This window comes from Cygnus olor, chromosome 5 (assembly GCF_009769625.2).
Source record: "Cygnus olor isolate bCygOlo1 chromosome 5, bCygOlo1.pri.v2, whole genome shotgun sequence".
NCBI lineage: Eukaryota > Metazoa > Chordata > Aves > Anseriformes > Anatidae > Cygnus > Cygnus olor.
In genome coordinates, this window is record NC_049173.1 from 64076496 (window position 1) to 64103553 (window position 27058).

The following is a 27058-nucleotide window of genomic DNA, read 5'->3' on the forward strand; positions in this document are numbered from 1 at the left end:
AGGTACAAACCCTGCTCCTCCTCCCTACCCCTGTCCTGGCGCAAGCCCAAGAGTGTGGCATCACTTCACCCGGCACTACAGAAGTATCTGCCTCTTTTAAAATATTGTACTAACATTCAAGCTGCAGGAGGTGCACACTGACTCTTTGCAGAAAGTGGTCCAAGTCCTACAGTCTTTTCTAACACAGAAGCCACTCTGGAACAAGTGAGATTAAGAACATCTTCATTTGAATATATTCTTTTAAATTACTTAATCAGAAAGAATATTATGGAGAACAGGGATTTAAAACAATTATGTAACCAAGCCAATTTTATACTGGTCTTATCGGAAGATACCGCAACAAGACACTGTGCATTGTGTACGTTTCCAAAATGATGAAACCAGAGGACAGAACAAATGAAACTGAAAACCCAGACTGTTTCATGTAGTTTCTACAGCTTGGCAAATCAAGCCCAAAACAAAATCCTAAAACTTCTCCCTGCTCCCAAGGAAGGGAAAGAAGTGCCCTTAAGCGCCATTATAAGACTACCATTTAGCATTACTTCTTCATCTCAGGTTTGTTAAGAACCTTTGTTTGGTTTGTTTGTGGTGACCCTCCTTATGCCTAGAGAAGAAAGCTGACATAAGAAAGTGAAGAAAATACCAACAATACTGAGAGAAAGAACAGCAAGAAAGTAAGTTTAGTTTTACAGACTTGTTGCCAAAGTGGAGGCAGATCTTTCCTTCTTGACATGACACAGACCTTACTCTTGGCTAGGTGTGCTGTACAGGAAAGAGCCGGGATACCCCCCAGCTGCTCCACCGGTCTCTGTCTGGTTAATCTCTACCAGAAACACACTTGCCAGCCCTCTCCCTCTTCCGACCATTGTAAGCGTCAAGGTTAACGATCAAAATCTGAAAACAAAACATGCTGAAAGACTTGTCTTCTCTGAAAGTGAGAAGAAAGCATGTCTAACTATTCGACTGCATGCTTCTCAGTATGAGCGTGGCTGGATTATCAGAGTTCATATGATAGCTTTCATCAGGGGATCACACAACACAGTGCAAACAAGCAACATATTAACCGTGTAAGGCAGGGATAAATCAAGATTTTCTGCATTCACTGAGCAGGAGAGTGAAGAGCTGAGAATTTAGGGATTCACACAGTGTTACATAGAAGCAAGCAGTACTGTGAAGGGAACTTCCAACCAAAATAACATGCATGCATAGAAAAAGTCCAAACTCCACAGTTGTCTAACTCTCATGGGATTTTTGACTTAAGATTTCATGAGGTCAAATAAGCATGGCCTACTCAAGGATTTATATATATATATATATATATATATATATATATATATATATAATATAACCATTATGTGACCTTGACAAAACATTCAGGTTTTTTTTTTTTTTTTTTTTTTTTTTTTTACTGTCTTTTAAGGGTGGGGAAAAAGGGCCCAAAGACTCAGGTGAGCATAAAATACTACAATCCCTCTAGCTTCAATCCACTCCACTTGCAAACAATATCAGTATTTATCTGTTCCAGCACTTTATGTACATATTTTATAGGCATATAACTTATATATACTTTTCTGTTCTGGAATGAGAATAACCTTGGGCACAGCATGAAGAAGAATTTCACATCAGAGGATAATTATCCTGCCATAGTCACACATTAAGGAGTAGCTACTCTAGTGTACACTGGGAGCATTCTGCCTAGGAAAAGGCACGCACAACTCCAAGTTGAAGATACTGTGGGGGCAGACACCCAGTCACAGAAGGACCCATAGTCACCATGCACCCTGTTACCACAGGGCTGTGCAGCCCACTCAGAATGCTCCTGAACAGTAGCATTACCCTTTCTTTTCTAGGCCGTAAAGGAGTGGGGAGATGCAAGAGCAGGTTTTGATGTTGGTTCTAGGAATATAGCAAGATAAAAGCCATGTCCTATGCAATAGTGCTGAACAAAAATAAGCTAGGCGGTCTCACAAAGTCATCCAACATGTCTATTAACACTCCTATTAAGTGACAGCTTTTACCTTTTGCAGCTACTGACACCAGTAACCGTTATGAATTTAGTGATTCAACATTTGAGTGAAGAGTAAAGAAGATTATAGTCTCTGCAAGGGACAAAAAAACATGAAATCTGATCCCAAAAGCAATACTTCCCGTAACTCAAAACTTGACAGAATGTGCTTAAAAATCTAGCAGGGACCCGCATTCAAGCTTTGGAGAAGTTATGGGAACTGCAGCCCTCTCATTTGGAGCAGACATACATCTTGGGAGATTCATTCTTCTTAAAGAGAAATTGTTTAAAACACTTTAAATTATGTAAGCTTCAAACTAGCAGACATTGTGATGCTCTGTGCAGAAGACTAGATTCTCACTCATTTCCCAATAGGCTTGATGATTACAGCCAAGAGCACACAGAGGCCAAAGAGATACCTCCCACAAACTTGTAAGAACTCTTCTTGCTTTTTTAAACCTGAGAAGACTTTTGGTCCAAAGCTTTGCAGTGTGGAGTTCCCAGAAATGTGAACATGCAATGAAAAATAATCCCTAAAGAGCTAACCTTATTAGTAACCTGCTTCTCTCTACTTAAAGTTGGTTCGGCTAGAAAGCCTGAATCTCAAACCCAGGAAACTGTGAGTATGAAATCGTAATGCCCAAATAGGCATGGGCAGAGCTCCCAGTGATTTCACACAGTCAGTTCTCAAGTTACTGAAGTGAGATCTGGATTTGTGAGTGGCATCAACCAAACCTAAGTATCCAAATCCTGAGGTATCTTCAATGGCTAGACCCAAATCTTACAACCCTCAACTTCTTCCATTAGCATGGACACATGAGCATTTGAAGGATGAAACGTCGCTCTCAGTCTACTTGTGTGACAAAACGCACACACACACACTCAAAAGGTCAGAGACTGGGAGTTCATTCTGCGCTTTTATCATACTTTAGGAGACATGGGTGGATGGAGGACTAACTGCTGCCAATAGAAACATTGTTTTCTATTCACAAGGACATGCAGCAGCAAAACCAAAATTACTCAAAACAAATAGTACTGAAATTACTCAGGTCAAGGACAGTGGAGCCAAGAACACCCAAGAAGGGTGGGACGCAGGTACCTTACATCATCTTGACATTTTAAAGGAACTTTTCAGAGTCTATCTTTCCTGCTTTCATTTAAAAAGTCAGTTGTGTGACAAAAATCTCTCCCTCTTCTGCTCTTGTGTTCTTTTAACAGGTCAGTCAATATCTCTGATTATACAAAGAGATGATCTTCTTACTGAGGTGGGCTCCATAAAACCTGGCTGCTGGAGAAGTGCACAAGAAGAGCTGCTTACAGCAGGTGCAAGCGCACCCACTGCACTGAAATAGTGGGTTTCACCCACCCATCAGGCCAACAAAAGAACTGGACTTTTAAAGTAGCTATAAGTGGCTGAGCCATGAATGTTGAACCAAGAGTTAGCCCGAGCATAGCTGTGCCTCTTACGTTGCAATGCAGCTCAACAACACAAATGCAGAATGTGTACAGATGGACAAGCCAGTTTCAAACTACCATCCCAAGCAACCATACAGAAACCACCCCCGTTGAGGTCATAAAATTTACTGATTTCTGGTCAGGTTTTTCAAGCTGCAGTGAACCTCTGGCTGCTGCTAGCACAGGTACATGAAACAGAGCTACAAACCCCCTGGGGATTACAGGTTAGTTCTCCTGCTCTGGCAGCAAAGAATTTGTTGGATTACGTAAACATGCGAGAATCCAGCCAAAGCCCATTTATGGAGCAGACAAGTGGCATTACGCACCCGGTCGCACACTCCTCTACCACAGCAGCCCTGTGGCATGGTGCTCCTCACCCTGTTGCCAGACAGGAATCACCTGGGTCCCCAACAAGGAAACACCAACCACCCTCCTATGCAATCCACTGATGCCATATCACCCTTGCCCCTCACTTGGGCACGTGCAAAATGTTTATGGGGCGGTAGGAGCACAAATGATTTTTATGTGTCGACTCATCTGGGGCTGCTAGCCCCTCTCCAGCGCCGGTGTCTTGTACCCTGGGTGGCCTCCAGCCTGGTGAGTGCGGCTACCCCTCTCCTTCCAACAGTTTGCTGCAAAGCATACACAAGCCAGCCAGTTCACAATCCCAGATTAGAAAGTGTCACCAGTTAATATCACCTGATGGTATTGTTTAGCTAAGAATTTTTTTTAAAGCCATGTTTATAGCAGTCATTTTGATAGAATAATCACAGCACTTAGTGTTGGCTTTCATCTCCCTCATGTGACTAACTCCTTCCATTTTCTAGCGCTCAGCTGCAATTGCTGTAGTGGTTCAGCTATCTGCACTAGTGCTAGAAACAAGCTTGTGCCACCAAGCTTAGATCTGGATCAGAAATGCTGGAGTCTGCAGGAGTTCGGATCAGGAGGTTTTAATCACTCTGCCACAGGGAGGCTGACTTATCTCTGCAGCTGGCTCTGCTGTGCGTCTGCTGGCTCAGAGGGGACATGGGCAATCTGGGGCTTAAAAGGGGCAAGACTGATTTGGCTTCAGTCTCATCTCTAACTATGTGTTTAGAGATATCTTTATTTTACAGATACATATAGCTCTTAACACATATATTTAGAGATGTCTTTATTTATAAATACACACAGGATTTTGAAAGTTTCCCTTCTCAACATGGAATAAGACACCTTATTTTGGAAATACTAAAAAGTTCTAGAGGAGTCAGGGAGAAACGTCCCTGCCTCCCTGCCCTGAAAGCAGTGACAGCCTGGTTGTGGAGGGATTTCCCGGGTACCAGGTGTGGCAGTGGTGCAGACTGGAGGCAATCACAGCCCTGTGACAACAGTGCCCCTGGCCCAGCCCTGGCAGGGGAGACGACAAAGTGGCTGTGCCTCCTGGCCCCAGTACGAGGCAGCTGGCAAAGGGCTCCCAAAGGCTGCGAAGGGAGCTGCACTGAGCAATGTGTGGCGTGTGTGTGTGTGTTAATTTCAGTTCCCTGTGGCGTTTCATCATTTTACATATTTTTGCATAAACCAGTGTAAAACCTTCTGGCTTTTCCAAGCAGCATTAGAAGCATAGCTAAACATACAGATTTCCAGCAACTGTCCTTCAGTTCACATTCTTGACAGTTTTCAAGAAAAACTGTCCATACATGACTTGCCAATTTTTATGGAATTTTGGCTCAAGTATTTTTAACTACTTAATGTATATCACATTTATTATCATCATCAGTGGAAAATATTATCTTCTCAGATTGCCGTATACTGTAAGCACTGGGAATATAATTAATTCATCCCACAGTTTTACAAATACGTAAAGCCATTACAAATACATCATTGAGTGCATTTTCTGAAATTCCTATGCAGCTTGCAGCTTGGTTTCTGGCAGCACCAATATCCTTCTGCTGATGATCATATTGCCCTTCAGCCCTAGAATACTTCCTGGAATAAACCTATTGATTAATTCTCGTGACTTACTAACTCATATGGCAATAGGGAACTATTTGTATTGGTGAAGGCTGTTTGTGCCTCGTATATGCACACGTTTTCACTTCACATTTGATGCATCTCTCAAGCAGCCCTACAGTTTGATGCTATCCATCATCCCATTGCAGCTCCAACACTTCTGTTACCAAAAATTCCATTAAGCACTAGGGGTCAGTCAACTGTATAAGAAACATAAAGCAATTTACTAAAATACACACTTAATGAGGCTTCAGGGAGAGAAAGGATCACATGTGCACGTAACAATTTTAGGAATCAGACCTAAACCTGTAGTGGATAAAGTCTAAACTATGGTCAGTCTATGACAAACCCTCAATATAACCCCATGCCTGGAGTCTATCAGCAGACCATATAATCCACACCGTATCATCTTTTAGGGCATATCTATAGCAGTGATTTACCATGCATTGATCAGAGACACTTTCCACTTCAAACAAACATAACATACTTCCTATTTCTCCAAACGCTGCTTGTGAATTCAAATTTTGTTGTTGCTACCTGTGAGTCTTCCAGCAGGTGTGCACAAGGGAGAAGGAAAGCAGTTTTCTTTCCAGTAAAGCTAGACTTTGGTGCCAACTTGCTGGCAACCCCCGGTTTTCCAAAAATCTGTGTCATTTATTAGCAGGCCTGTCACCATGCCACTACCATCCCAACAGGAGCTCACCTCACAGACAGTGCTGCTGGGACCTTCTTTAGAATATCTGGTTTTGAGGATCTCTGATTGCTATGTTGCATTCCCCATCTTGCCTGGTCAAACACTCATGGCGTGTGCCCCTGCCCCATGCGGCACCCAGGACTTTGTTTTCACTGTCCTAAGAAGAGGTGGGCAGCAGGACACATTGAAGCTCCAGTCACCGTGAGGAACACATCCACAAAAGTGCTTGTCCAGATAATAGTGCCAACAACGGCCAAAAGGGTAGAGCAGAGTCTCAGGTGACCCTAGTGCTCACAGAGACCCAGACCTTACTGCATCCTGAATGAGGATATACTTCCAATGAAGCCCACTGCAGCACTTCACGGGTGTCACGGAAAAAATCTGTCCCCGCTGCAGGTAATTAGGGAGCCAAACAAGATCAATTTAACATTGAAACCCCCAATCTCAGAAAGTTCAGCCAGAGAAGAGCGAGTCTGAAGACCACGGTGCTGGTCAGTGAAACAAGGTGCACCACAGAGCTAAAGGTGGGAGTGCTTCTACTGTGTCACAGCTCCTCTTGCTCTTACAGTGCTATCACTAAGGAAACCTGGTTCCAGGTACACTATAAGTGCTGCTGTATTCATACAGATTATCATCACCCTTTTTTCCCCAGAGGAAAAAAATGGCAGCATCTCTCACTCTAAGTAGTCACTGTGCTGGAAAAAGCACTCACTTAACAATGAGTGAGAATGACTGCTTCACTTGCTCAGTCCTACCACGCATGATCTGGATGCTTACACCATCTTCCTTTGGACACTCCCTTCACCTCTACCCTAAAAGGTCACCTAACAGGATTGCAGCACTGCACATACTAACAAATCAGGAATACATGCTCTAACCATAGTGGCAAAAAAGCTGCTAAGGATTTAAAAAAAAACCACCCCCAAACCAAAAAAACAGCCAGAGATTGCAAAAATACAAATGATTCAAGGCACAACTGGGGTTTCACATACCTCTTTCTGGACTGTTGGGTCACTTAACTTTGTTCTGCAATTCATGCTGACTGCAGTTGTTGGGAAAGGTAGAAGAACCAAAAAAGAGATTTAAGGAAATCTAAATTAGGGAAGAGAATTGCACAGTAGCGCAGTTCTCTCAAAGTGACTCATACAGATTGTACCATTTGGAGTGAGTGTTGTCCTTCCACTCCAATGCAACAGCTACATTTGTCCAGCTTTTGGGAAACAGATACCTGCTCAAGTAAGGACAGCCAGTATCAGCGTACTTATAGATATCACCTTGCCTCTGCAGGCACCATTGTTTTCCCTTTGCCACAACATGCTCTGTAAGAACAGACACAGACATTAGCCTGCTTTGCACTGAGTTTTTCTAAACTCCTCTTTCCAAGGTAGACTGATATCCCCCATTCTTCAGGGGCAGAGGGTTTTGAAAGTGTCCTGCTGTCTCCAAGACTGGGAAGAACCAGAAAGCTGAAACAAAGGGGGAAGGGGGAGCAACCCAAGCTCTTTGTTCCAGTTGGCATGAAAGCATCATTCTTACAATGGCTCATTTTTTCCTTCCCCCCAACAGCTGACATCTCATGGCAACTAAGGACAGGGCTGCTATTGTCGTTAAGCAAATACTCATCCAATCTACGTACGAAAAAGAAGAGCTCCAGAGATGACGACACGTTCAAAATGCTCACAAGGACATCCCAGGAGGCGAATAAAGAGACGCAGCAGTGGAGGAAAGGGTTCCAGAAGTGAAACAGGGGAGAGAGAAGTAGCCTTGCAGACACAGCTGCTACAGAGGTTGAAGAGTCAGCAGCAAGTTCCAGCCCAGGGACTCAGATGCTAGGAGTCTGCCACAGCCTGCACACTGCAGCCCGGGCATCTTCTCCATGCCCCTGCTTCTATAACCACCTTCTTCTAAGTATGCTGCACACTGCTGTCTGGCCTGCTGTCATGCATTTCTGCATGAGGTGAGGGCAAAGAGCATTCCAGGCACTTTGAGAGCCCTTAATGCTGTCTCCCTAGCAGCAGGATAGCTTATCCCTAGCATTCAGTAATCAATGTGCATTGAGGACAAATACTTATGAACTTTCACAAATAATTTCTTTAGAAAAAACACCAAAACCAAGCAAACAAACAACTCACCACACACCCACACAAAATGTGTTTATTATTAGAAATCTCTTTTTGTACAAAGCATGAACCCTCCCCCATATAAAGCATTTCTGCATGTTCACCACTCCAGCCACACACTTAAGGGGAGGACGGAGGATATACATCACAACATGAACATGTGGGATGAGTTCCAAACAAAGCACAACACACATTTTTCCATGAGCAGTCCTAATCCTCAAAGCAGGAGCATGAGTGACTGTAGTCCAGTCATAGCAACATTTGCTCAGTGTTTTGAACTACTATAGGATAAGTCTGCCTTCAGGGTCTGCTAGCCTTGGCACCCCATACAGTGCATATGGCTGCAGCTCCTTCTTTCACAAAAGATTGTGTAGAAGAGCTTGTGCAGTTGCTGTAAATATTGGTGGTGACTTCCCTGACACGGAGGCAAAAAGCAAACAAGCTTGTCTCTCCTCTGCAGTAGAAGTGGGGGACACAGCCAGAGGTATTGCAAGGGCAAGAGCTGCACACATGGATGTAGGAACCTGAGCATGGCACAAGGGACTTTTTAGGATCTTTATGCTTTAATACAGGCATACATAAAAACTCTCACAGCAATTGCAGGCTTGGTGGGTCCTTCTTTGTGGAGTTATTCCCAGGGCTTCAAGCATAAGCAACCATCTCATGCAAATCAAACAACCTGGGGACTTACATATGCACAGACTTGCAAGTACCTTTTATGTATTGCTCAGCCTAAAATGTCTTCATGGCAGCCGCACGTAGCTCCTATGCAACAGCCAGGCAGCTGTTCTACCCAGCATAGTCAGTGAACAACTTGTAGGTTGTTTAAGGATGGAGGAGCATGATGCTCTTGCTGTCAAAGGAAGAACTGCCTTCATGTAATGAATCCCCTGCTGTCCCTTCAAATGACTTCTGTACATGCTCTGAAGAGACTTTGATCATAGGGGATTTTACCTTAATTTGTAATACCAGAGCTGTGAAACTAACCTGCTACCAGTCATCACTGGTTGCCCAAGACAGACCACAATCCACTGAGCAAGGCTGTCCTGGCAGGGGGCAGTCTGTGTGCTTGGTGTCAGGCTCCTCCTTGGCTGCCCTTATTGCCCTGATCCTGAAAACTTTGCATGACTTCAGACATGTTTGCAACTGCCTGTTTATATTCATCACCATGAACATCTCAGTGCTTGCCAATGTTTTGAAACTGGCGCTGGCTAGGTTGCAAAAAAAAGAGATGGATGTGAGATAAGAAGAACCATGGGAATTTAAATTTCACTCCAAGCCTCAAAATTCCATCATCTTTCAGCTGGATGCCACAATGCACAGCATGTGAAGTCTCAGGATCTTACATAGCAGGGGTACAGTACCGCATCTTGGGAAGCCTGCTAAAGAGCTCAGCACTTGTTTGGAAACACTGCAATGCCAGGCAGTTGTAGTGATACATACCTAAAACTACTTTGCCTGTAGAATGACACAGTATCGACTGCACAATGTTTATGGATATACAGTTCAACTATATAAAACCACTGCATGTATCATCTTACTAGTATTGTGGACTCACCCTTAAGCAAACCATTTGCTGCACACATTTGTGCTCTGCCAACAATGAAGTGGGACATGCAGTGCCGCAAGACAACACAGCCACAGAAAATTGCTATTATGATGCTGGCCCTCAGCAATGCTTTTACAACAGCAGCAAATAAACAACCTTTTTCAATGTGGTAGATTCCTTCCCAGAACATTGTGGTTTGGTTCTCTTATCAATCTGAAAACCCTACTAAAGAGTTTTGAGCTTCTCTGATTGTGAAATACCTAAGAAGCCACAGCAGACAGGCACTGTGCAGATAAACAAACTCAGTACAACAGCAGCTGCAGAAGGGCAGTAAACATGCATTTTGGCCTTCTGCAGCTAAACACTGTAAGTGAAAAACAAGAAAGCATCCATGATTAGGGCAATTTATAGCCTAAAATAAACCCGAAGATTGATGAAGAGCACGAGACCAAGAGAAACTATTCCTTCCATTTCACCAGCTTTGTAATCGCTTTGGAACGAGAGAGGAGAAGAATTTAAGAGATTAGGAGAAAGTCATTCTTCATTCCCCATGGGTCTGATCCAGAGCTTATTGAAGTCAATGAAATGACTCCCACTACAGCTCCACTGGATTTTTTGATCAGGCCACAAGAGATGATTACTAAAGTAGCTGTGCAAGGAGAACCAAGTTTGTTTCAGAAAAAAACAAACAGCATTTTCCTTTAAGGTAATTACAGACCCCACGAGACAGCAAAAACTCAGTGAATATAACCTCTTCACTCAAGGATGAATTGTTATGAATAGCATTAATTTAAGAAAATAGCAATTGCATTTAACAATTTTTCTACCCACTTACTGTAATCACACGCAGGATGACTAGAGGTGACAATAGAAAATTGCGTTCCATTCCTTCCCTCCATCCTGATGAACTATAAACAAAGTGTTATCAAATGTGCAATTTGAGGTCATTGTTTCCTCCCTCTGATTTTTGTGTAGCTCTTTTACAACAGTGAGGAGAACCTTTTAATGTGAAAAGTTGATAGTATATGACAATGACTAGAGAATTTGTATGTAGATTTGTCTTAAACTGCTTTTAATTCATCATTTACAGTTGTTTGGCTTGTGAGTCAATGATGACTCTAATTTGGAGTTTCCCCTGAAATTCTGCCTTTAGAAGCAAATTTTTTCAGGACTCTGTCCAGAAGTGGAAAATTTATGCTTCTTGGAATCGTTATTATCTTTTGGGTCACACTTTTTTTTTTTTTTTTTTAATTCTGATATGAACATTCTGAAACAAAGGCCCAGTCAAGAACAGTACTGGTTTCTCAGCTTCCATTGTGGTAAAAATGGAATGCTCCGCTTTAAGAAAAACAAAACCATGAAAACATAAGCAAAAGAAACCCCGAAAGCAATACCTTATGCAGTGAAGCAATTCCAGGTGACTTCACTGGGTCAAGCATTTGCCTGTGCTGTGAAGGTCCTCTACAAACATTCCCGTTTTTAACCTTTCTGAGGCTGAACTTTCTTTTTCATGTTTGTCTCAGTATACTTTGCTAACCCACCTAAAAATTTAAGGAAAGAGTCAGCAAGTAGAGAGGAATTTAAAAACTGCACTTAACTTTTTACAATGCAGAGGAACAACAGAATGATAAAAGGTAGCTAGTTATGTTCACATGGGCAGTGAAGGCAACCTGTGGGGCTGATGCTTCCAGGGCAGCGTCCAGAGAACAGTGCCACAACAGTGCTGTGCTCAGCCAGGGATTACAGTGAAGTTGTAAGCAGAATCCCAGCCTCTGCAACAGAAAGATATGGCCTCTACAGAGCTACTGCTCTCTCATATCTATGAGCAACTTTTGATTCTCCTTCCTCAGATCTTGAATATATAGATATAGAACAAGTCCTGTGGCCCCTGTCACAGATATTTTCGTTTAGTGGTCAGGAAGGTTGACTATCCCTTGACTAAGGAGTTGGCATGTTTGGATTCTCACACCTTTACAAAGCCACTGCCAATTTAAAATGGTCTAAAGGACCTTGTATTGTGTCCTTGTCTCAGCAGGTCACCAGTAACCCAGAACCAGGCTATTAGCTTTTGTCACTATATACCTGCTGTAAAAATTAGATTACTGCAATGAGGTTTTGTCTCTCTTCCTCTAACATTAAACTGGCTATCCTCCAATTGCTTCATTTTCACTCTGCTGTACTTAAGCCAAACTTCAGTCTCTTTGGTGTTTCCACCATGTTTCCCATCTCTGATGGTACCTACAGATGAATACAAATCAGCTTTTCCATTTCCGTACCAAAATGAGAAGGATATGATATTCTCAAGGTATGAGACAGAAGCAATTTATTAATTTAGAACATTTTGATTTTTTTTTTTTTTTTAATTTTGGAGACTAAACATTTGTCTTTGGACAGCTGAAACATTCAGATCCTCTTCCAGATAGGTCCAACATTACCACAGAGGTATCATTACAACTTCAATTTTGATGTACTAACAGATACATTAATTTCTTTATAACAAACTGTTCATAATTATGAAACACAAATCATGCCCCATGTCTCTCCTCAAAACAGGCCTCAAAAATAGCGGTTTATGGAAGGAGATCATTTAATAAGGCCTATCTCACTAAGGCATCCTTCAGCAATTACAAAAAGAAAACAAACAAAAGTATTCTCTTAAGAAATCTTCTGTTAAGATAGAAGTAACTTCTCTCAAATAGTGTAGCTAGGAACAGTAAGGTGGGCTTTTAAGAACCCCTAAGGACGACAAGGAAACCAGAAATATTTTGAGTCAGAATCCTAATTGTTATTAATTCCTGGCTGTGCCTATGCCTTCCCATTCTATAGAGAATTGTATATATATGGTGCTGAAACAGAAAGAACACCCTATTTTTACTCATTGCTATCAAGTCTGGTAATCATTCTGCGGAATCAGGGGGGTAACTGTTCAACTCTGCATTTCATAGTAGACTGGCTTACATAGTCATTTTCAAACTGGGGCAGGAACCACAAATGATTAGTGCCAAAGCAGCCATTATCCAGGAATGATAGTTCTTTTGAGCTTGCAAGCCCGCTTCAGTTATTTCTCAGGATTTGTGGAAGATTTTTCAACAGTTAAACTAAAAAGTCAAAATAATGGTACATTTCTGTATTCTGTGTGTCTGTTTTTTGTCAGTATATTTGCACACATTTAATTTCCCAGGACATACTGATTTGGAGAGACAGCAGACACTTGAGAAGGCTGAACTGAAACACAAACTGATCAACATATTAAAGCAGCAGAAACTGCAAATGAGCCAAATTTGTACCAAAGCAATGAGCTGAGAGAGAAATAAAAAGACAAAGATGCTAAAATTGCAGTGATATAACCAATTTATTTGATATATTTTGTGTTATTTTCATTTAATCTCTTTAATTATTTTTTTGCAAAAGCACCTATACTTCTTGGGTAATGGGGCAGAAGAGGGGAAAACCGAGCCTCCTGGGTAGAAATGGCAGGCTTGTTGAAGGATCCCTCTATAAACATGTACTTGTACAGGAAACACACGAAGCTGCTAAACTGTCCTCTTGGGAAGACACAGCACTCCCAAAGCAGGTGATCAAGGGTACTTCTGCTACAGCTTTTCAGTATTAGTTGCAATATTACTGCCAGTGTAGCTCTTTACTGGGCTTCCACATTGTCCTGATCTGATCTGCCCTGCTATGATGTTTTTTGATTTTAAAAAAGCAATTTCTAAATCAGAAACATGATGAAGAAAGAGGGACATGCCATCAGTCTCCATGGCCTATTTGAACTTCGTACTAGTCTGAACAACACTCACTTGCCAGTAGGATTCCAAGAGAGTATGGAGGTTGCTTTATTTTTAAATATGCTTGGGAATATACTTCTCAGCTGCTACACAGGAAATGGCCCATCCATTAAAATTACTTTCTTGAGACCAGATCTGAGGTATTTCATGAAGTCTAACGTTAATTATGTGAGATCAGGAAAGTATCTGTGTTTCTTTGAGATCCCACAGATGGGCAAATGAAGGACAAACAAAATAAGTGCTGCAAAAGACAAACATAAACATGCCTGCAAACACAATTGTTCACTCTGCCTTGAATTACAAAACAGCATTTTTCACATGGCTAGAGTCTTAGGTCATAACAAGTGTCAGTGGAGAAGAATTCAGAGAGGCAAAGATGCAATATGCTAGCAATACGTCTGGTAGGACCTGGCTTTGGAAGTAACTTTTCTCAGAGAAAAGGCTTTAATAATAAGCAAGTGTATCAGATTTCTGCAAACACACTGTTAAGGTCGGCAGAGCAGCTGGCAGCAAGGCGAGTTCTGTGACCTGCTCCTGAACCCTTCAAACTCATTTCCTGTCAAACATCAGACCCAAGAGGACAAGCAAAAAGCTGTTAAGCTCTTTCTAGAAGAGTCTGAGATTAGAATTCCAGTAATGGCTCAAATTCCTTTCCAGTTGTCCTGAACTGGCCACTTCCAGCACTGAGGATTGCTATGCCGTATGGCAGCGCTGTCCTCCTCTGGGGGAAGGAGGAGAGAGCGGGGGTGGAAGGGAGGAGTGAGGCCATGGAAAATGGGATCCAGCTTTTCAGACAGCAAACAGGAGAGTCAGATGTGCTATTCATTTAAATAAATTAGCGCTACTTCCGGTGGATCACATCAGTTGGGGAGAATTACTTAGCTTGTCCATGAGAGCAAAGGTAAGCCCGGACGCAACTTGCCTCTGCAGTCCCCTCTGCGCATCAGGAGGGCCAAACAGAGGCTGGTCCCCCCAGAAAGACAGCGGGCAGGAGCTGGTGCATGCTGCCATAGCCAGCTACCCTTTCCCAGCAAGACAGAAGAAAAAAGGAAGCGTCACCCTGCTCATTTCAGATCCTCAGGAAAAGAGCTGCTTGTTTTCACATCAGCAACTGTGAAAGCTCTTAGAGTGGGCAGATCAGAAAGGATGTTAGGAGCTGGGCATTTTTCTAAAGAGAAGCACCCAACAGCTGATATTTCTTCCAGTATACGAAACATATAACTGCATGAATTTTGTGGAAACAACTCATAAGATTCCAGGTAATAACACTTCAGATTTTCCTTAGCTTCTGCCCCAAACTGGATGCACCAGTTCAGAACACTTAAAAATAAATAAATAAAAAGCCTAGCAAGAGATCTGTTTGCTTCTTCACAGAGGCCTTCCAGTTTTCCTGCACCAGCCAGAGAGTCTAAGTTCACAAGGAATTACAGCATCGGACCAAAGTTCTCAAATCCCTCTTTGGTTTATTTGGCAAGATCATTCTTGAGCCAGAAGACTAAATTGTGTAACATATCTATGGACAGAAAGGTATAGTACAATGCCAGAAGATGTCTTTCATTTCATTTTAAGAAATCACAACTATTTCCCGCCCCCCCCCCCCCCCCCTTTCTTCCCAATTTCAATTCTGCCATCATCAACCTTCCTGTTAGCACCACAGAAACTACCATCTACGACAAGAAAAACAAAATTCTGATGAAATTTTGTTTTTCTGCCTTTCAAAGTTAAGAGGCACTAGGGATCTGAAAACAAATTTGATAACCATTAATTTATTGTATCTTAGTAGCTATCTCAAATTTCATCTTTGCTTCTGATTATATTGTTATACGCATAACAATATACCTAAATATATAGTAGACTTTGTATTAAGATGTAAATCTAATAATAAAGAAAAATGTTAAGGAAAACAAGAGAAGTAAACTTGCAGCAATTAATCAAAACATTTGCTTTCAATGTGGATGAAAACACGAATAAATCATCACGGACAGATGCTTGCAATTTTGTTTTTGTTTCTCTTTATTATTCTCTTATTGCCCAAAGGCTTATACTCATCTCTGGAAATAAGCCAACTTCCAACAAAAAAGCACTTCTGCAGCAGGTGTATAAACTGAACAAATTCTACCATCAACAAAAAGTTAATATTTGGCAGGATTTTTGGATTTTGGGTCTGTTTCCTCTAGCCAGTTCATTAATATGAAGTTTAACTGCCTTCCTTCTCTAACCCAGAAACTGCAAACAAACTCTCCCCTTTCCCCCCAAACCACACAGCTCCTAATCACTGGTTTGTGTCCCAGAGACTCCACCGCCGCACACAAATCACAATGGCCACCACATGATCCCTCATGTCAAAAAAGCTGAAGAATGCTTCAGTGGGATTAGATGCATTTTCCAGATTTACTGCTGGAAATCCTTGGAAGCTTAAAAACGAACAAACTAACATTTTAGTTCAATTTAGTGACTCTTCAAACTGGCCAGTACAGCTGCTGGCTGAGCAATGACTGACTTGCAGCCAGCACATAAAAATGCAGGGTTAAACAAAGAACAAATAAATAAGGAAAATGCCACCCTCAGAGTACAAGGCTTGGGCTCCTCTAGACAAACCATGGTGTAACAAAAAGATCAGCTTCCTCATCAAGGTCAGAGTCTGACTGTGCTTTCTGCTCACTGTGACTTGGGCCTGTTACTGCAGAAAGGCTGCAAGGCATGTGCCAGAACATTCTTGGGTGTTAAAAGATATATGGAAAAACAAGATTGCTTTGCCCCATAAACTTCCTTTCCTGGAAGTAAATGGTCAGTTTCATGATTCAAGATGATTCGTGACATACATATTAATGCAGTCTGATAAACTATTATGATCATTAACAGTGAACTTCAAGAAGCTCTAATTGGACATCTCTCCCTCATCACAGCATTTATCACAGGGCTTACAACTTGTGCCTTTTCTTTACAAACATTTGGGTCTGAACTTGAACTTCACAGTTCCTTCCCCTCGAAGCCCTGGATGCGTTCAGGAGAATTCCTGAAATTTGAAAAAGTTTGGATCCAACTGATGCACATTTCTAACTTTCTCTACAGTGAACTTGAATGGAACCAGGGTATACACAATTGCAATCTCTCTTAAACAGAGAAAATATTTATAAGTAGAAGTTTTCATCTATCAAGCTAGTTTGCAGAAATGTAAAGGACAGAGATTTATAATTAAATACTTTGATTATACCAAGAACTATGCTCTCAAGATACTAATCAAATTGTATCAAGAGGCCCAGGACTCAAAACAAAAACAAGTTTTTCTTTCACCTATATAAATCATTTTGTAGTAACCAAATCAAAAACTACTCTGACAATGCCAGGTCTTGCTGACCTCAGTTCAGAACAGCAGTAAATATACGTCCAGCATAATTAAGTTCCATTTGAGTTAACAAGCAAAAAACATACTCGCTGCTGCTTTCAACAAGAACATTTGCATTTCTATCTATTCTCACAACTGTGGCTCCATGGAAAGCTAAATACAATTCCGAATTCATTATCAAGCTATAAATAAAAACAGAGCAAAAGAACGTGCACTTCCCTCTGCTGATACGGTCACGGCATTTTTGTTCGATAACCTACATAATGATATCTGACGTTTACCCTTGAGAAAAGATACTAGAATAACACTAAAAGTAAGCTCTGTACTAGAGCTGCATTTCAGGTTGCAGTACTGGATGTTTTTGAAAATCACCACATGGTTAGAAATCACTCATGACTTTCTGAAAGGAAATTTGCAGACAATTAATCCAAGTTCCTGTCCTAAAAAATAAAGGGCATTTCTGCATTTTATATAAGAAAATGTACATTTCATTAATTATGCAGCAGAGTCCAGCATTCCCCTAGTTAGGGAACAGGACAGTAGCAACATACAGTTACGCTGTCGAAACCTGTAGACTATCAGTCCCCCTGCACCCCCAACACATACACCGCCTTTTGTAGAATAAAATGCTTCAGTCTATCGATAGACTTTCATTAGAGCTTTCCCAGAAGATTTATCACTTTCTAGTATTAAGGAAGCCTTCAGCCATACAACATATCTACACTACAGACTGAGTATCATTATCCCCTCTCCATGAATAAGTGGAAAAATAGAGCTCTTAAGCTACCTATTGTTTCCCTCAGGATGTCTCCATGCTTCTCAATGTTGCTTGAGATTCTCGTGTTCTAATTCACAAGAGGATTGAGCACACATGATTTTAAAAGGTTCATCTTGAAAATGCCCTGCCACATGAGGTAAGCTTCTTTAGAAACTATCACATACGCTGTGTAAAGCTGGTACCTAATTAGAAGAGCGGTCTTTCTCAGGCCTACAGCACCTGTACAAGTGAGCCCCAAACAAATATTGCAGGTGAGAACAGGAACACAAATGGCTCAGGAGATCAGGATGGAACTGTACACTAATCAAAAGCAAAACTGCCTGAAGACTTCATACAGCTTCCCCTCTGATGCCTACTTAGTCCTGTACCAATGTGTTTAATTTGACAACTTTTTCTCCACTTCTTAGTAGCCTTCAAAGTCCGTGACACTTGATGAGGCATATCCAGGCATGTTAGGTTTGAGGGCAAGCACTGGAGTATTATGCAGGAAAAAACTCCTTCACTTCCCAGATGACTCTGGAATAATTTTCTAGAATAAGGATAGTTTTAAAGAAAGATGGTACATCTTAAGGTTTTGCTTGTTCTCCCCTCCTACCATAGGAAAGATCCATACAAAACCAAATAAAAATAAAACCAATGTCTGGGTACCTGAACCATGAAGGGTGCCTCACTATCAAAAGTAGAAAGGAAGTGAAGTATGGCTATTCTACTGTCCTTTCTGCTTCTGGGCAGGGTAGGTGTCAGTTGCTCAGAGAACACAGAGGAAGCTGGGCTGCTGGTAGAGGCTGTGAACTACGACCATCTCAGCCACGAACAGTAAGGGAATCAGTCTGGGTAATCACTGAAGAAAGAGAAAGTTTCATCTACTCACATATCCCAGCAAGCAATGTTGTTCACTAAATGAGGTTACTGATAAAGGCAAAAAGAGGACAAAGTCATTGGCTTTTACAACATTTTAACCATTTTCACATTGAAGAATTTATAATAATAGTTCCTGAACAAATTGAAAACAAGAAACAGAATTAGGTGCAGATGGTTTGCTCCCAAGTAAACCACATTGTGAAAGATTTCACAAGGCACTGCTGAAGAATAAATATCCATATCCAATATAACAATATATTTAATCTTTGGATATGGGGGATGGAGTAAGTTCTTAAGGGAGAAAAATCATCTAGACAAGGTTAGATCAGCATAATTTGTAACAGTAGAACTAAACTCAATTTATTACCAAAAACTAATGAAACATGATCTCAGGTATGTCCCAAACCACGTGAATGTGGCGAAGTTCTCTGAAATCAAACTATGTTCTTGTTCTTGCTCCCTCCATCCCTATCCCCTGCCCCAAATCTGACGTGTATTCTAAAATGGCATTGACATTTTGGAATCCAATCTTACAGCTACTTTAAAATCTGGCATAAAAACAAATAGCTATCATCTGGGAAGATATATGGGAGACTTAAGCAAGTTAAATAGGAATTATTTTGAGTCCTCAAAAGACCTATTTTTATTTTTTAAGAATTATGAAGTGAGAAATTATGATTACTTGTTTTTATCAAAGAGCATGCAGTGCAGATCATTTGCTAGTACGAAAGTTATATTGAGATTGAATATTTTGCTGAAGTTTCTGGAGGACATTCTAAAAATGTCAGAAGTCTAACACTAACACTGTATTACTTAACTATGCTTTTATGGATTTTTTTTTTTTTTAATCATAAGGCTTACTTGATGCCTTTGAATTTGGGTCTGGGGAAATGAAGGAAACACCAAAAACACCAGTATTTCTTCTAATGCAAATGTAACAATTTCCCAACTTTTTTTTTTTTTTTTTTTTTTTTTTAAAAGTTTTCAGCACATGAGAAAGTATATGATCTTTTTCTGGGGAATGGGAGGAAGAGAAAGATGATCTCACAGATGTTAATGACAGAATCACAGAATCGTCTAGGTTGGAAGAGACCTCCAAGATCACCTAGTCCAACCTCTGACCTAACACTAACAAGTCCTCCACTAAACCAGATCACTAAGCTCTACATCTAAATGTCTTTTAAAGACCTCCAGGGATGGTGACTCAACCACTTCCCTGGGCAGCCCATTCCAATGCCTAACAGCCCTTTCAGTAAAGAAGTTCTTCCTAATATCCAACCTAAACCTCCCCTGGCACAACTTTAGCCTATTCCCTTTCGTCCTGTCACCAGGCACGTGGGAGAATAGACCAACCCCTACCTCGCTACAGCCTCCTTTAAGGTACCTGTAGAGTGTGATAAGGTCGCCCCTGAGCCTCCTCTTCTCCAGGCTCAACAATCCCAGCTCCCTCAGCCAGCTGCTCCTCATAAAACTTGTTCTCCAGATCCCTCACCAGCTTCGTTGCCCTTCTCTGGACTCTCTCGAGCACCTCCATGTCCTTCTTGTAGGGAGGGGCCCAAAACTGAACACAGTACTCGAGGTGCGACCTCACCAGAGCCGAGTACAGGGGGACAATCACGTCCCTCGCCCTGCTGGCCACACTGTTTCTTATGCAAGCCAGGATGCTGTTGGCCTTCTTGGTCACCTGAGCACACTGCTGGCTCATATTCAGCCAGCTATCAACCAATACTCCCAGGTCCTTCTCCTCCAGGCAGCTTTCTAACCACTCATCTCCCAGCCTGTAGTGTTGCTTGGGATTGTTGTGAAGCTCAGTGTTTTAACACACTTATAGAACCAATTCAGGCGTTAGCTAGTAGAGCTCATATACACCAGGAAGATCCTTTTGCTCTGTATGTCAGCAAAGGGGGGCACAGGTAGGGAAAAACAAACAAACAAACAAACAAAAAACTAAAAAAACCAAGTTGCTTATACCTGGTGCATTCTTGCTGCTGTATCACCCTTCATAGCAATTACAGCAACCAACATAACTCTGGGTCTTACAGAATTTATAATGAACAAGGCTTTTTACCCTGTGTAAGAATGAGCTGCTTTGTGCACAAAAATTGCCAAATTCTTTCCAATGAACAGAGCCTCATATCCTTCAGAAGCAATGGTTTTAACTTTATCAAAGGCAGAGTTAAAGGGACGAACTGCTACTGTTTCTACAGTCTAAATAATGGCTACTCAAAAGGAAAAAACGTAAAATAAATAAATGCTTCCGACACGCAAAGCACAGCTGCCAAAGACAGAAGCATTTTTGTGGTGTCCTTACATAGCAATTTTATGTCTGTGACACATTGTAAGGATAGACTAAAAGACTTAAGCAGGACTCTAGGACTGATCAATACAAATCCAAGCCCAATACAAAGCAGTGTGTGAATCTAAACCATATGAAAAGTCTCCATCTAAAGGGTCTGAGACAGAGAGATATTGGCAAAACTGAGTTTTAAAGTATTACGTATCTTACTCCCACAGTAAAAATGTTGCTGGCAAGCCACGCTGACAACCAAGCTAGAACAGGACGTATGTTGCATTACATAGACTGTCAAACTTACATAAACACTAACTAGCTTTTAGAAATATTTGGAATACTAAATTTCTTCACCGTAAAATGGTCTAAGTTACATCACATGGCTTCACTAGAGTTTGACTTGAACCACAATACTGGATCTTAAATTCTCTATGCTTTTAAAGAATTTATTGGATTCAAACTGTTCACCTAGTCTGTAACTACCAGATGGATCCATCAAGTTCAGCCCTGCACTGGATCCTGGACATGAGGATGTTTCTGAGTTGCATTACGTATCCAGGTGGATACCTCACAGCATGGGACTTGAGGAGAACAAACATACACCTGCTTAAGCTTATCTCCTTTTTCTATTAAAAGAGCTGTCCATCTTAAAATGTTTAGTATCACTGACAGCAATATTAACAGGCTACGGCCAGATTTGTAGAATGATGGTAGTTCAGAAGAAAAAGCTGTTAGAATTACTGCTTTATAGCAGAAGCGCTCTCAGAAACATGTACTTTCACTACTATATGTAGTATACTACACTGGGAACAAAACAGAAGGTAGAAAAGGGCTTTCTAACCTGGTGGAAGAAAGTATAGTAACCACTAGAAGTTAGAAGCAAGGCAAGTCTGAATTTAGGAAAACAGCATGCACCCTTTTATTCCTCTACACCCAAGGAAAGTTGTCATGATCACAAAAAGACTGAGGTGGGAAGGCAGATCGTGAAGGTTGGAGATTGTGAAGTCCAACTCCCGCTCCTCAAAGGGGCAGTTGGTGATCATACTGGGTGGTGAATTTGATATACCTCATTACATTAAACATCGATCTGACATCTTTTAGGAATATGTTTTACTTATAAATAGTTCTAGAGAAAACTGGGGAAAAAAAAATGTAGGCTGCATTGTAAGTTATGCATCTATTCGACTTTACAAGTCTATTTTGAGCTATGTCTTTTTAAATAAGGGCTTAATATAGTAAACATAACCCACCTAAGCAAGATCTCAGGGTCACTCTGGCTGTGTACTGAAGACTGCAGAAGGTTTCAACATAAAAGCTTTGTACATATTTTACAGATAACCAGAACACAATGCATATGGTATACAAACCAGTTTCTATAGTTGCTGCGTTACTGCAGAGCTACATCAAACTGGCTGAATCTGCAGGAAAATAATTCCTGCGTGATATATTCATCTTGATTATTACTTGCAACAAACACTATCTCATCATTTCTGTTGTGAAATCATAAATCCATACAATTACAAGCAATTTATGTTGTCACTTGCAAACCCAAGCGAAGTTTTCCTTCATCCTGTTGTTATTAAAATGTATTATTTTTGTTCCTTTTCCAAAACACAGTATTTTTTAAATTATGATGGTAGATCCAGAGAGGACATGATTCCAAAGTATGCTACTAAAAGGAAAGCAACTTCAATAATAATAGCAAGTATTGCTTTCTTTTTTACCAAAGCTCAAATTCAATTTAACAGATACAATAACCTTCCTGAAGTCTGAGATCTCTGCTTAGTTAACTTGGGGTGAGCTTTGCCAAAGAGTTAAGCAGACCATGATTCACCCCAAAAATAAGAGGTCAGGAACAAGAGAAAAAAAAAGCAAACTAAAAATAGACCTTTTCCTGGTCCCATAGACAGGACATCTGTTCAGTTGCACATTTTCCTGGATTTTGCTACCTATGACAACAAAGTAACAGACCTGTCAAACAGCATGCCAGGAAAATGGAGAACTCCAAATACTTTTATCGTTGACAATACTATTCAGAAAGTTAAGTATGAGCCAAACTAAGTACTGTAATATCCAGTATATGCTGTTTATGTTCATGTAATCACTGAGAAATGCTCTGGTTGACTACAATATTGCCCACGAGAAAAGCAAACAATCCCTCCTGAGAGACAGCTACATCCAGAAGTATTGCTGTAATGCAAAGAAAGATCCTTGTTTAAGATGGTAGGCTTATCTGAAGCTATTGCTACAATCATTAAAATACAGTAGCTGAGGGATCTTTAAAAAGGGGTTTAAGATGATGCACTTATCCCACTGCACAGAGGAAGAGGGCTAACTGCAGGTTTCATCTTACTGCTTGTCTCCCAGAACAGCCAGCTGTTAAGGGGTATGTACATATATGGAAGTCACCTACACAATTCACCTGCAACCTATAGGGAATTTCTTTAGTTGGTCATATACTAAGTCATGTCATACTTTCTACTATTTATTTTTTTAGCTATTGTCTCAATCAGTACATCATACATGTTAGTGACACATGTAATGCATGAAATGCAAAGCATGCAAGTATACTACTCCCAGGACCAACACAGAGAGGGACATCTTATCCCTTCCTCTGAGCACAGGAGATTCCTTGTTCACAGTAGTAACAATTAAAAGAAAAAATGTTTTCCAAGAAGGCAGAAGCATGAACATTTTCAGAGAAGACATGGCTAACAACAGGAAAAAGCTGAATACCTATCAATGCTTGCTAATACGCTGTACTGCAAAATGAATCAGTAATCTTTGGTTGGGAGGTGGAAATATTTGCATCTGCGAACAGTCACTCTGACTTCACTGCACCTTCCTGCAGCAATTATTTACACATGCTTTTTAAGCAAATTACAACATCAAAATATTCTGTCACATTAACACAATGTCCAAACTTTCTTTTATCCTGCATAATTTCAACACATTCAGCATATGTGCAGATTTGGTATTTCATTTTTGACATAGTTGACATAATTAGATTCAGAGGTATTGCTGATCTATACAAAATGCTTTGGGGAGCTGGGACTGGTTACAGAAAAATTCTATTTTAATGTGAAAATCAGATGCTGAAAGTGACCTAATGGTACTTACTTTCTCCCATTTGTGTGATTTTTATTTGTTTATTCTGCAGTGCTTCTTTTGCACAGAGGTACAAATGTAACCAAAACCTGTAACGATGTAGTTAACAACAGCTGCAACTACTTTTTGGCTTGCTTCTATTTCTATAGCATAGATCAGTTTTTGCTAGGACTTTGCAAAGCTCTAGTTATTATCACTTAAAGGAAAGTAAAACTATTTTGAATTTACCTCGAAGTTGACACAGACGCAGCCTAAGCAGGATGCAGAATCCACACATATCTTTAATAACTCTGCATAAAATGTACTGGTAGTGGTGCAACATGTCTTTTAAACGCCACCTGCCAAGTTATGCAGCTAGTCTTAGAACAGCTATTTGAATAGTAGGTAGAAACTTCCTTTCTCAGGGAAGAGTTCATTACCTGGATCATGGCATTTGAGTCTCACATCACGTACTGTTTTGTTAAAACTCTCTACAAAGCAAGCTGGAGGTGACATGCCGAACAGCACATATGCACGCACACACAAAAAAATCACTGGAGAGTTCCTTCCTTTCAGGTAGTAGGTCCTTTGACACAAAAAACATCTCAGAATATCTTCCCAACATGGCTTGCACACAAATCATCCAGAATAGAACATAACCTCAAGCAAACCAATACCATGTTCCTGAAATACCACATTAACAGATCGCTACATGCCAAACTATTACTGTTCAAAAGCCCTTCCTGTTTTAGCAGTTTCTAGAGAACAGTACTTCTAGGAATTACATCATCATCATATCAAAACTTCCAACACTGCCCTCCAAAGCATGGCCCCAGCTCAACTTTGGAAACCCCCATAGGTAAAACAACATTTAGAGCACGGGGTTACATGCCACACACACCAGCTCCTACCTGCTTTTCAGTCAAGGTTCAGAGGAGTTCTGCTGCATGTGAGGCAGACTCACCCAGCGACATACCATGGCCTGCTCCTTTCAGGGTCTATCACCTTTCTGATGCTGAGGTAGGAACAAATGCAGAGTCACAGACATGGCCACCACTGCTGTCCCTTCTTTGTCTAGAGCAGCCCTGCCCCAGCTACTGGCACAGGTGCCACTCATCAGGGTGTGCTGCCCCAGCTGGACTGTACATGAGGCACACCTGGGCTGGGCACAGGCCCACTTGTTTCTGAGAAGGGTTCAGAACAAGTAGGGGTAAACCCCCCTGGGCATGAGAAGTGTGTTTCAGAATGCATTAGGTGGGTTTCTCTTTCACTGTGTTTGTTCAGTTCAAGGCTTCTAACAATCTTTGTGGAGGCTAGCAGTCCCCCTGCACTGCTGCCAAGCACAACCAGCAGCCAGTCCCTGCCCTCAGCTGGCCAGAGCCATTTACAGCTGCAGACACTTTCATGTTGGTTAACCATTTCCAACACTTACGCGGTTGTATTGTGTTGCATATTAACAGTTGTTCTGGGCCACCATCCGAGGGCAACTCCTCTGGTGCACAAGCTGTCATTTCATCCATTCAGAACGTATTTCTGGCAAGGGTTTCAATAATCTGTTGTCCTCATGACAATCCTCTTTTCCCTTGCAGAGAAACAAAGTATTAATTCAAGTAACATCTACTAAAATGTTAAAATTAACATAAATCACACATTTTTCCATCACTGTTTGTCCTCCAGTCTTTTCCTTCAAAGAAAGGTTTTCCATGCTCCTGCAGCACAATTCAAACAAGCAAATCAAACCTAGATAAAAATACTGCAATTTCTGTCTATACTGGGCGTGAGATTTTTAATCTTTCACTCTTCTAATTTCTCTGCTAGCCTGTGCAAAACCAAGCAACATGAGACCCTTTTCTAAATTTTCTATGTAAAAAACAATTTTCCATTTTCTCCTTTTTCCTAGCTGCTGTCCTGCCAGCTCTAAATCACCTTGCTCCTCTGTCCCTCTCCTCATTTAACACTACCTGGTGTAACAAGGCAAGAGCTAACAGTTTTAGGATCTACTTTATGCAATTTTTATTATGCTGTGTTATATTTATATATTCCCTCTCACAAAGGCCTACAATTTTTATTTAGAAATTCAGAATTCCAAATTTAAGAAAAAAATTATACTATGTTGACTTTTTTTTTTCTTCAATCCAGCAGCGATTAATTCAGATGTTGGCAAATATGACTGTTTATTTCCTGAAGACATCACATCTCTCTTTGCAGCTGCTATCCAAGTTTATTCTCCAAAAAGGACTACAGGTTTTTCTCTCTTCTCCCATTCTCTTTGAGCCTTGCAAACCAGAGTTTGATAATGGTCATTTCTGATTTTGCAAGAAATGCTGCATGGTGTTTTGTCATCTTTTTCAAGGGCTGTAGACTATTTTTCTTCTTACAAAGTCTAGTGCATTAACACTGTGCTTGTGTCTTTAAAAGAGACAGCTTTTAATGCAACAAAAGCTCTGGTTGCTTTGACTACATATTAGCAGACTACTGAAAATCAAGTGGTTATATTACCTACCAAGTTTGTTTAAGAGGAGTAAATATAATAGTTCTAAGTAGCATTACTTTCCTCAAGTAGTTATGAACACTGATAAGTGACATTTGGGCCCACTTTTACTGGCGTATCACTTCCCGGTTTTGCTTCTTTGCTATGCACATAAAATGGAAGAGGCATGTTGGCTGCACGGTTTCTGGTTTGGAAAACATTCAGTATATGCACCAAAGATTTAATTTTATGTGTGCTATGCATATTTCAAATAAACCACTATGAATTCTCTCATTGTTACAGGAAACAGTATTAATTATATAATAGCTCAAAATAATATTTACAACAATTACCTTACACAGCAACGGGCTAGCAATTTTTGGTAAGCCCACTAGCCAACTTCACATTCTGTGCTGTCCCCAACAGTAGTTCATGCTCAGCTACACTGATGAAAGGGCAAGAAAACTTGTAACCAGATTGTTTTGGGTTACACAACAGACAAAGCAATTAATTAAGCATTAAACCAACGGCATCCATATTCTACTTATCTTATCCTGTAATAATACAAAAAAATGTATAATTAATTATTCCACATTTGAGAACATCCACCTAACACAGAACTATGT

The 27058-nt window shown here is 40.8% G+C and overlaps 1 long non-coding RNA gene across 4 annotated transcripts in view; it reads right to left on the bottom strand.

The window, feature by feature from the left end:
- LOC121071530 overlaps positions 1 to 25009 on the bottom strand; it is a 57507-nt gene extending 32498 nt beyond the window's left edge. For 3 of the 4 annotated variants that reach the window (XR_005820672.1, XR_005820673.1, XR_005820671.1), the window contains exon 1: positions 24874 to 25009. This is a non-coding gene — a long non-coding RNA (uncharacterized LOC121071530). The remainder of the gene's footprint in view (positions 1 to 24873) is intronic. The other variant, XR_005820674.1, reaches the window with a different exon arrangement.
- Positions 25010 to 27058: the final 2049 nt, after the last annotated feature.